The sequence below is a fragment of the Littorina saxatilis genome, linkage group LG11 (assembly GCF_037325665.1).
Source record: "Littorina saxatilis isolate snail1 linkage group LG11, US_GU_Lsax_2.0, whole genome shotgun sequence".
Classification (NCBI taxonomy): domain Eukaryota; kingdom Metazoa; phylum Mollusca; class Gastropoda; order Littorinimorpha; family Littorinidae; genus Littorina; species Littorina saxatilis.
The window spans coordinates 21,613,763-21,626,614 of NC_090255.1; positions in this window are offsets into that span (position 1 = coordinate 21,613,763).

A 12,852-nucleotide genomic window follows, 5' to 3' on the forward strand; every position below is an offset into this window, starting at 1 on the left:
AAAAGCAAACGGCAAGTCGTGTGACGATTGTTACTGACCACCACGTGCATGCAAATATTTGCTGTCCCCCCTCCCCTCAACATCGTAATCGTATCGGCTCTGTCCCTTTTTGCCCTCCACTTCTCCCCGGACCACCCCCCTTCCCCCCCTCCCCCCCCCCCCCTCTCTCTCTCATCTCCTTCCTTTTCAGTAAATAGCAGTTGTCGCCACGCATCCGACTTTTTTTGTAAGTATCTCCTTTGCAAAGCTGATCTGATAATAAAAATATCTTATTTTTGTAAGCAAACGACTAAATCGCCTCAAACCATATTATTGACAGTGCATAGAGAATAGGTAGCAAAAAGCAGGCATGGGAATTGCTCTCGGTTCCGCTAATTTGAGAGGTTAAGAAATTAAATGTCAGAGGAAAGAAAAAAAATGTCTGAGGAAAAAAGTCAAAATTTAAACATGTGCAAGTGCGTTTTACATGTTCAATCGCTCAAGCGTCTTTGAACAGAATAGTTCTGAATGCGGAAATGAGTATTGACTGAAGCTTGTATGGGTGAGCCAAGTACATGTAGTTGATTGTAATATTGACTTTCGACCAATTTCCACAGGATTTGATCTACATTACTCGTCATAAAAAAACTACATGCACACATTTAGCTGTAGATCTTTGTGATGCGGCCAGTTATATTAAAACAAGATATATTGCCAGAAAGGTAATTTCTTTACCGTATGAAATAAAGAGTTTTATTTTTTTTATGAATTAGTGTTTATGCCGGAGACCTAGGACACCACCCAAATTTAAATTCGCACGTGGTGGTCAGTAACATTTGTCACCCAACTTGCCGTTTGCTTTTAATCCTATTTACATGTGTTCATTTTCCTTGTGTTATTTTTTTTCTGTCAGAAGAAAATGGATGAATGAAAGACATGACCGGTTGGTACTTCTTCAAGAGTCCGTCTTTAATTTATTTTTTCTCTTTTTTTTAACAATTCAAATTGATTTTATTTATGTCAATTTCTCGCGAAAATATTGTTTTCAATGCTGACTGGTGCGAGGTGTCTTGGTGCGTGGTTCGCACGTGTGGTGTCCAGCTCAAGTCGTGTCTTCCGCGTGTGATGTTTGAAGTGGGCCTATTTGGACGAAGCTAAGTAGATGGGGAGTACGAACATCAGCAGATTCCACGATTTTATGATCCTACCGGGGATAAGAGACAGAGACTGTCAAGTGCTCTTACATGAACCAGTCTGTCCGATCGAGTCAAGGTGTGATTTTTGCGTTCTACTTACACGCCTGTATTCTCAGCTCACAACTCCTCGCAAAACATCTCAAAGAAAAGTGACATTGCATGAGTCGGAAAGATAATAGGAAAGAATTGAGTCCTCAGAATAGGGTCCTTTTAATTAGAGACGATAAACCAAAGCACAAAGAATACGACAACACAGCATTACGTGTATTTTTTGCACGCGATCTGTTTCTCGTAAGGCACGCAATAAGGACGCCTGTTAACCCGTGATTTGTAAAAATGTAAACAAAAACATTTCTTTTTTCATGTCTTTCTTGTCCCATCGCTGAGAAATTCGGATCGCTTCCTCCAAGTGGAAAGCTAGCAAGCGATGGGACAAGAAATACATACACAAAAATATTTGTAATAGATCCCTTGACTTTGGGATAGCACGAGTCTGTTGCTGCTAGCTTTCCACTGGGAGGAAGTGACCCTAATTTCCCAGCGATGGGACAATCTAGCAATGAAAAACAAATCTGAAAAAAATCTAATAGATCCCTTGACTTTTGGGGTAGCGCGACTCTGTTGCTGCTAGCTTTCCATTGGGAGGAAGCGACCTGAATTTCCCAGCAATGGAACAATAAAGAAATGAAAAAAAATCGAATAGATCCCTTGACTTTTGGGTAGCGCGACTCTATTGCTGCTAGCTTTCCAGTTGGAGGAACTGACCCGAATTTCCCAGCGATGAGACAATCTAGCATTGAAAAAAAATCTAATATATCCCTTAACTAGGGTATAGTGCGACTCTGTTGCTGCTAGCTTTCCATTGGGTGGAAGCGACCCGACTTTCGCAGCGTTGGGACAATCTAGTAATGAAAAAAAAAATCTAAAAACATCCAATAGATCCCTTGACTTTAAGGGTAGCGCGACTCTGTTGCTGCTAGCTTTTCATTGGGAAGAAGCGACCCGAATCTTCCAGCGATGAGACAATCTAGAAATCTAATAGATCCCTTGACTTGGGATGTGAAGCTACTGGGATTGGTGCGAAATGGGATAACGGCGATCCGGGATTGCGCCAAAAATTAATGGGATGTGAAGCTAATGGTACATGACATGGTGGTAAAATGACACTTGGCCTGAGAAATGTCGCCAAAATGCGATGGTGGCGAATTGGGATAATGGCGAAACGGGACTATCAGATCCCTTGACTTTAGGGTAGTGCGACTCTGTCACTGCTAGCTTTCCACTGGGAGGAAGCGACTGGAATTTCCCAACGATGGGACATCCTAGTAATGAAAAATAAAATCTTAAAATTAACAGTCGCGCTACCCCTAAAGTCAAGGGATTTTGTTTTTGTCCCTTGACTTTGGGGATGACAAGAAAATATCGGGCTCAAACACGTGATTTGTAAAAAAATTTACAAATCACGGGGCGCGCCCCGCGAATTGTAAAAACATTTTTACAAATCGCGAGGCGCGCCACGCGATTTGTAAAAATGTTTTTACAACTCGCGGGGCGCGTCCCGTTATTTTTTTTATTTTTATTTTTACATTTTTACAAATCACGGGTTAACAACGGCTTATAGCTGCACGAAACATCTAGTGGGCAACGAATTCTGATTTTTGTTTTGTTTTTTGTGTGTGAGGAAGAATATGTTTTATGTGCACCCCAACCCCCTCCCCAAAGTCGATTTGGTACGGTGAAAAGATAAGAAAATCTTCCAAGCCATTTGGTCGTTTCAATGACGTAAACTAGTTATAATTTTAAAAAAACTAAAACCCATCTGCCTACTTTTTTATGACGTGTAGAATAGACCTCCGAACCGCATATCTACACTATGTTGTATTCCAACCATCCCCTAACTTAATAGGTCTGGCACTGACTCTTTCATCGAGTCTGTCATCACTTTTGGTTTTGTGTCCTGGTATGGAGGTCTGAGTGTGAAGAACAGGAATGTCTTAGTGCGAATGGTGAATGTCAGTAGCAAGGTGATTGGCAGGCAGCAAGCAAGTGTGGAGTCCCTGTATGAAAAGCGTGTGGTGAGAAAGAGTAGGCGGATAGCTTCAGATAGGTCCCATGTCCTAGCCCACCTCTATGAACTCCTTCCCTCTGGCCGTAGACTTCGCACGCACAAAGCTAGGACACTCAGGCTGCAAAACAGCTTCATCCCCAAATCCATCACCCTTAGCAACATGTAAACACATCCACATACCCGACTCAGCCCCTCTTCTGCCAGTGCAATCAGTAGTAATGTACATGTATGTATTGGTTTTATGTACAACCGTATATTTCCTGCGATATATTGTATGTTATGATTATTTTGCAATGATGTTTAGCCATAGTTCGTTATACGCGTAGGTGTGCGAGAATATGTAAGCGCAGTGCTTTAAAGATGGTCATGTTATATAGTGCTATATGTTTTATGTAAAATCAATGTCTTGTTTGTATTACTGTTATGTACCACCCCTGAATTTCTCTATGAGATAATAAAGTATTCTTATTCTTATTCTTATTCTTATATCTGAGTGCCTAACCGACCATCGCGTGCGATCCAGAGCAACTGAATAATAGTGACAATCCACAATAGAACAGTTTAATTCCAACCAAAATGGTACGGAACAGTTCCCTATCTATATGCGTTGGAAGGCGTCTGCATTTAGAGTATTGTTTGTCCCGGGCTAAAGTATTTTTTAATTTATATTCAGAACTCATTCTCGTTATATGGACATAATACAGTTAACTTGTTTTAATTTACCAAGTTGTACCTAGTATTCATATAAATTAACAATCCTTGTGGAAAAGAACAAACGGGTGTAGCTCGGTTGGTTTGACAGGAACACGGCGACAATAAACTATCCAGCGGACGACGGTGGCCAACTCAGCCGGACGCAATGATACGTGACAGGCAATTGCAATTGTTGTGTCTGATGCTCCCTCCTCATGTACTTGAAAGCCCTTTCATGACAAACCTTGCTTTAATTGTCTCTTGAAAAAGCGCTGAGTTCAATAAGTAACATAGTGACAGCTTCAGGTAACCTTCGCCTACATTCTCTTGCCAAGTGTGTACTGAGAGTAAGAGAGAGAGAGAGAGAGAGAGAGAGAGAGAGAGAGAGAGAGAGAGAGAGAGAGAGAGAGAGAGAGAGAGAGAGAGAGAGAGAGAGAGAGAGGAGAGAGATGGACAAACGGACAGAACGACGGGCGGGCTGACGGGAAGAAAGACAGACAGACAGACAGACAGACAGACAAACAGACAAACAGTAAAAGAGAGAGAAAGAGAGAGAGAGAGAGACACACACATACGGATGGACGGGTAGACAGACAGACAGACAGTCAGACAGACAGACAGACAAACAGACAGACAGACAGATAGACAGACAGACAGACATATTGAATGATTGACTGAGAATTGGCGGACGATGACAGAAACATTAACAGCTATTGTGTTTTCAGCGTAGCAATAGGGTCCGATATTTAGACGAGACAAGTATAATGCCGACGAGTCGAAGACGAGTCGCATTATACTTGTTCGAGTCTAAATATCGGACCCTATTGCCACGCTGAAAACACAATAGCGATTATATAGCTGTTCTAACCTTGATTTGTTGTTCCAAACTTACAAAATGACAGTTTTTTGCGTCGATGCGTTGATCTCAGGTTTTGATAGCAGACGCCGTTTCTTATAATAATAATAATAAGAAGAAGAAGAACATTTATATAGCGCTAAATCAAAACTTTCGTTAAAAAGGCTTGCTCTAAGCGCTTGACATCTAAACTAAAAACGTCATTCACGCTCTTTACAATGATGTACAAGAACTTCATGTCACACTCTTTCATTCAGTATAGCACCATTCACACAGTTGTTATGCGCATTAGTTTTGCGCAGTCGGAGCCACACTGACTTGGGAAAATAACCTCGATTTGACAACACAGCTGTTAAACAGCTTTTTGTTATTTCATTCGTATACAACAAAAAGAAGTTTGAGTTTTTTTTAAAATTTTGAACAAGACTACTTATGAAGAAGACCAAAACACAACATCAACGGAAAACTAGAAACAACTGAAGATCTAGGATGCAACAAGGGGAGAAGAAGAGAACAGCTACTCCGTACAACGCGAGCAGACGACAGCGAAGTTTGGGTGAATGGTATCGCTTGTCTCGTCATGAAGCGAATTTTTCAACCTCAGTTATAAACGACTACACTATGCCATCAATACTTCAGAGGGGAAGTGGGGTATTTACGGTGTGGAGTTACGAGATAAGAAAGTCGGCCATTTTCGTCAATATGCTTTTGGATATTGAGAAAAAATGGCCGACTTCCGTAGCATTATGCTTTGATAATCGGAAGAGCCCATCCAATCAATGCCCCCGAATTCCCCCACGTGTTCATCATAATAGCTATATAGACATATTATACGGTGATATCAACACCATGATGGGTTGACTAACTCTGTAAGTCTGCTTTGATACAGATCTGGAAGAACATTTTATGAAAACAGTACCACTGGTATTATACGCGTGATAATGGACACGTAGTGTTTTCGGTACCCGCTCTTTTCATTTTCGATGCGTCGCAGTATTTTCTCCTTAAATTTCGAGCATATGTTCTCGGCTTTCAGTGTCAGTGAATACTAAACGCATGGGAGAACTATACTCAGAGGCAAAAGAAACGCAAATGCTGCAGTGAAGATGGGTTACCCATGAATTTTAATGTCGAATTAATTATTTCTGGTTAACAATAACAAGGAAATGAATTGACCGATACAAAAACCATACGGAAAAGTGTATTGGGATGAGAGCATGACGTGCCATGTTCCACTTAACACTGTTTGAAGACTGTTGAAGTCAATAGCGTGTTGCTCCTCCCTGGGCGTTGATGACTGTGGCGCACCTCCGGTACATGGAGAGGCCGAGGTGATTAATTTCTGTGTCCTAAAATATCATTGAACTTAGCCGACTTACACATTATACTAGCTGCCTTGTACAGTTTTCACCGACAGTTATTTTACGACGTGCTTGACAAGATAATGTTGATGGTCAAATCAAGCACGACCCGACCGCGTGAAGTGTACTCGTGTACTCGAAGCTGCGTGGGCCATGATAATAAGACCGAAAGTACTTCACTGCCAATCTCGAGAGGTACCCATGTAATGAGGAAGGAAGGGGGGGGGAGTTGAGAACAGATGTCAAACACATGCTTCATCTGGGGTTTTAATCAGAGTGATATAGCCGCCAGTATTGTCACTCTTCAAGGATGAAGATACACAAATATTCAACCAGTGAAAAGTCAGTTCGCCGATGACGCGCCGAATGTTTGCAGGATTGTATGGGCGAACCGCGAGCCTTCAGCTGCAACCAAAAAATAGGGGAATCCCCTGATTTGATGACGTTGCCGAACCAGGCCGAAAGTTCGACGAACTAGTTCGGCGTGGTTCGGCTGTAGTTAGTAGCGGGCTTTACACACACAAACACACAGCTAGCATTCCTTGTAACTCAATACACTGTAGAAGGCAAACAAAAAAGATACCTGTTCTAAATACCGCCCCCCCTACCCCCTTTCTCGTCAATTAGTTCTTTCTTTCTGTCCCTCCCCCGCTCAAATTGTCATCCGTTATCACAACCTTGTATATTCAGAGGTGCAAAAGTTGTACTCTGTCTGCTTGTTTATTAATCTGTCTGTTTGTTTGTTTGTTTGTTTGTTTGTTTGTTTGTGTGTGTGTTTGTGTTTGTGTGTGTGTGTGTGTGCGTGTGTTTGTTTGTTTGATAGTTTGTAAAAATGTAAAAATACCGCATTCCACAAAGTAATGCATGCCTTTTATTATTAATAGTATTTATTGTTTAGAGCCTCTACGCTGGGTGGTGGGGGTTGGCTTGGACCCGATAGATAAAATATTACAATTTTTAGCATAACAAAGAAACCAAACTCGACTTTTCGAGCGATGGGACAATAAAGTAATGAACAGAAATAAAACAAATCTAATAAATCCCTTGACTTTGAAGTAGCGCGACTCTGTTGCTGCTTGCTTTCCTCTGTGAGAAAGGGACCCGAATTTCTCAGCGATGGAACAATAAAGTAATGACATAACAATCTAACAGATCCCTTGACTTTGGGGTATCGCGACTTTGTTGCTGCTAGCACACGCACACGTGATTTTGCCGATGCTGGGGTCAGTGAATCGTAAGTGTGGGGTGGGTGGTGGGGGGTCGGGCGGGCGGGTGCTAGGGGGGGGGGGGGGGGGTCGGGGTTTTGTCGGGCGGGAAATGGAAGAACGCAACTGCGATGAAAATAATGTGTCTAAATCAGAAATCCTTTTTGTTCGTATTACTATCATTGACTAAATTGCAGTAATCAGCATTAAAACTTGTTTTATAACAGATACCAGACAACACATGCTTTTATTGTCAATAAAACATAGATGTTAATAAGACTGATCCATCTCAACAGTGTAAGTCAAGTACCTCAGGAAAAGAAGTTCACTGAGAGTGATTAAAGGCTCACTCCGTCTCATGAAACAGTTTTCATCACCGTCTAAGATATAGTCACATGGGATAAGACCACTCTTCCAATTAAGGAATTGCCTGGGTAATGTCTGTGCAAGCTGGTATTTTGTTTTATAAGAAATAATTTTGTAAAAGGCATTGGCCTTTTGGGGGATATAAATTTAATAAAAAGAATTGGCTCACCACAGCAAGCAGGCAGTGTGTTGATTGTTTAATGTGACCAAGTGGAAGGAAGATCTTATCACATGTAAAAGCAGAGCGGGCCTTTAATATGAAAGGCATGCGAATATGAAATTCCCCACATTCACGTCAAAGACATAATCTTGGCACTTGCATATATTGCAACAGCAACATTACAGCAGAACATGTATACATGTAGGCTATGAACTGAATGCAGAACACAACCCAGTAGCAACTAAACTGAACAATTTGATATTACAGAAACTACATTACATATGCATGGATGCTTTAGTCTTGTGCACTTGGAACATTGATCGAAGTAACTAAAATGGGTCCATTGGCTTGGAGCTACAATAATAATGTCCAAGTGTTTTCTCTTTGTGTAGGTGGTTTTTAATTTTTTTTTTTTTTATTCTATAGAGAATACGACATTAGTCGAGTTACGAAACCTGACATTTTGAACGAGGCAGCCCATGTCGTTATCATCAGAGAACGACACGACACGGACGCAACGGCCCGTACACGGCTAAAAATAGCATGCCAAGTGCAGAGCTATGCAGAGCAATGATTTAAGGCGCGCAGACGGTTGAAAGGTCACACACTTTCGAATTAAATTTCGCCTACAAAATCAACTCTGCACAGAGAACACAAACCAGCTTTTGATTTGAGCAAGTTTCTAACTAGAGCGATTGTCTTATTGCGTGTAAAAGCATGGTCAGATCTGAAACTGTGAATCGAATTGTTTCACGGCATGATCGGCTGTTGCCTCTCTTAAAAACACAACTGTGCAGTCTACAGCTGCTGCTACATTATTCATTTCCAAGTTATTTTCTTTCTGTGAATTGCTAACCAAACGATAGTTTCTTACAGAAAATAAATACATTGGTCAAGTTATGAAAACTGAATGGTTGAACGAAACATCGGGTTGGGGGGGGGGGGGGGGGGGGTCGCACACTTTCGAAATAGATTTTGCCCAGAACGAATCTTGTTTTATTCATATGTTTATTGTGTTTGAAAGAAGAATGAATTAGCTAACTTTTCCAAAAGCATGAAGTTCATTGATCCAGCGGTTTGTTTTTTGTGGAAGTGTGAAAATACCGGCCGATTTCGTCATCCGCATATGACAGGTACATGATTTTACTTGAATAAAAATCGGTTGTGTTGCTTTGTAAAAGTCGTTTTGCTTCTAATATCATCCAATTGGCTTTAAACTTTACACACAAGGAGAGTAGACTTTGCTCTTTCCATTAATTATTGATTAAATATCTCTTTTTTTTCTCGCGAGCCGATCTACGATGTAGAATTGTCTTTTTTTCTGTATGAAGCGGGACTCAGGATATGCTGAATTTGTATTTCAATCACCAAAGATCAGATTTTGTTTTTATTTTGTGTTTGGTAGTCCTTCTCTCTTATGTTAACCATTAGGCCTAAGTGAATTAGCTTTGATAAACATCCAGCAACAATTAAATACAGACAAATGGTCCATATTAGGAGCATGGGCGCCTACTATGAACCTGTAAAGAGGCCTTCACGAATCACTGTAAAAAGACCCCTATACCTCAAAATAACAGAATACAACTTAGTGTGCAAGTCAGATTAATTCAAAGATGCTTTAAATGTATCTGTTTCGGGTTGTTGAGAATATTATTTGAAGTACAACAGCAAACTAAAGAAACTTATTGAACACAGAGTGAAAGTAAATGACATTATCAACGTCTACAAAAAGAAGAACAGTTGGTAGAGCACTGGACTTGTGATCGGAAGGTCGCAGGTTCGATTTCAGGCCGGGACGGACACGGGTCAACTGTATGTGCAGACCCAAAGACGGAAGCCATGTCCCACCCCCGTGTCACCGCAATGGCACGTAAAAGACCTTGGTCATTCTGCCATCAGTGCAGGTGGCTGAATACACCTTAACACGCAGAAGCCTGGGTAGCGCGACTCCGTTACTGGCCGTATAAAATTTCATCTCACACGGCATCACTGCAGAGCGCCTAGAACTGTACCCACGGAATAAATTATTATGCGCGATATAAGCCTCATTGATTGATTGATTGATTGCTAGCTTTCCACTCAGAGGAAGCGACCCGAATTTCCCAGTGATGGGACAATAAAGTAATGAAAATGAAAATGAAATGATTTTTTTTTTTTTTAAAGCTCGAGGACTAGTTATAGGTTATTTTCACCAATCTGAATTAATCAAATTAGCCTTTACCGTTTATGTTCTCAGTTGAGTTGATGGTGGTCAATATTAGGCGACACACACGTACTTTGAGATGTTGCTGTATTTTTTTATTTTTTTGTTTTGCAGTAGAAACTCGGGGTCAACACTGCTAAAATGTAACAAATACGGTCTTTGCTGTCATATGTAGAAATGTGTGTGTGATAATTAACAGCCTTGGTTGTGGACAGAAATTAATCCGTTACTAGGCGTCAAATTTAGAGTGAACGCTCCAAAAGTGCACAAACGAAAAAAGCCTGACGGTTTTAAGGTTTGTGTTTCTGCATATATATATATAAAGTTATATTGACGTCATTCTATATATATATATATATTGTATATATATATAGCGGGGATATATATATGTGCGAGCGGATACGTGTGTGTGTTTGTGAGGGTGTGCGAGTGCCAGCGTGTGTACGTTTGTGTGTGTTTGTGAGGGTGGAGTGTGTGTGCGCGCACGCGCGTGTTGTGTGCGAGTGTGTGTGCGTGTGTGTGTGTGTGTGCGAATGAGTGTGTATGTGCATGATGTGAACGACCGGGGACACCCGTCGTGTTTCGACGCATGCCTGTGTGCGAATCTCTTCATTGCTTTCAATACTTAGATTCGACTTTGCCGTGTCAATGCACTGTTAACATGTAATGTATCCAAAGCTTTGCCAACATCGTTGTAATACAAGTATATATAGTCTTATAGTGAATGCATGTACTTTTGTTTATATGTCTTCACCCCTGTCATGCTCGCTTCGATTTATCTTCTCATTTTTTATGATCGTACAGGCTACATCAACTAAACTTACTTACACCACGTCGTCCAACTCTTGTGTTCATAATTTAATACTCAAATGTACATAGCTGTGCCAAATTCAATGCTACTCATAATTCACCCTGCTGTATAACACATGCAATATTGTGTATTTGACGTAGAATGTCTTCACAGCCATTCGTGTGACCTATTCACTTACCTGATAATTCTATCACCATCGTATCCATTTACTCTACTTTGTCTGAAAACCGACTTATTCTTTATTCTTTCCTCTTCTCCTTCTTAATTGTGTTCTGTATAAAGTCATAAGTTGTCCTGTGATCGTACTTCATTGTTGCTGTTCTCCTTTCTGTTGGTTCTTTGCGAGTTTTCTTTATTGTTTATATTTACTTCTTTTCTTGTTTTTCTTTTAAAGTTGCTTTTTCACATAGACATATCGCTCTGTTCCAATTTATACACTGAACGTAATCCTAAAAATGTCATTCCTACTTAGAACTTCGATATTTCTGCTCTGTTCACTCAACTGTCCTCTTTCTCCTTTCCTGATAGAGACATTTCCTTCTCCGTCCAAGAGTGTGCTTCTTCCGAGAGACCAGTGTAAACGATCGCCACCGCTTCTGGCCCCGTCTCCTTTTGTGTTCCTTAGCGAAACTGTGACATAATGTTTGTATCACTAGCTTGTTACAGGGCCAGAATCGGGGGTTATCACTCAATAGCGGTCGGCCTGTCCAATAGAAAATTGGACTTTTTGAATATTTCAAATATTCACTCTTTTCTCGCATTGCTTTTTATGGGCAAAGAAGGCTGTCCTCTTGCGTTGTTAATCCATTGTTTATCTAACCAAACATTCTTTAAATCGCATCTACTCGGTCGAAAGGCAGTCCCATCCAAGAATGTGACACAACAAGCCGAATCTATTAAACCACGTAATCAACTTACCCACATTGCACCAGTTAGCGTATCCCTTTCCTATATAATACTTATTAACCTTGCCAGCTATCTGATCTGCCTTGCTGGCGACATTCACCCGAACCCTGGACCGCCACGAACTAAGAAACCTAGCGAGCTATCTGTTATACACATAAATGCTAGAAGTATCAGAAACAAATTAGATATAATAGAAACAGAGACTAGTACCCACGATATTATAACGATCTCAGAGACATGGCTTTCGGAGACCACTTCTAACTACGACATTCATCTTAACGGTTATCACCCCCCAATTCGTAAAGACAGACCTAACGACCCCCACGGCGGGGTAGCAGTATACGTGAAAAACAGTCTTGTGTGCAAACCAAGGCATGACCTTCTGATCCCCCAGCTTGAGGCCGTATGGGTTGAAACTAGATTAAACCAGGATACGCTGTTAATAGGTACATTTTATAGGCCGCCTAACTCTAATGTAGAATACTGGAAACTCATCGATCAGTCAATTAAAAATGTCGCCGCTTCAGAGCATATGTTTATTATTCTTGGTGATTTCAATTCAGATTTTACAAACAACCCGTCGCAGCATCTTCTTGATATTATCACTTTAAACAGTCTACAACAACTAGTTACACTTCCGACCCGCGTTACAGAAACAACATCGTCATGCATTGACCTTATTCTTACCTCGAGTGTAGACATCGTGCAAAGCATTAACGTTCTACCCCCTATTTGCAGCGACCATTCTGTGCCATGTGCGACAATCAAGAAACACATACATAAAACTCCTGCATCTAAAAGAACAATATTTAACTATTCCAAATTAAACAAAGAAAAATTCCTTATCGAATTGAGGAAAATCGACTGGATGAACATTGCAACGCTACACACTGTCAACGAAGCTGCCAGGTCATTTTCCGAAAAGCTGTTAAGTGTCGCAAGACTATGCATGCCAGTAAAGACAATAACTGTTCGCGATCAAGACGCACCATGGATGACAGAGGAAATTATAAAACTACGCGACAAAAAAAGATCAGTTCATGATACA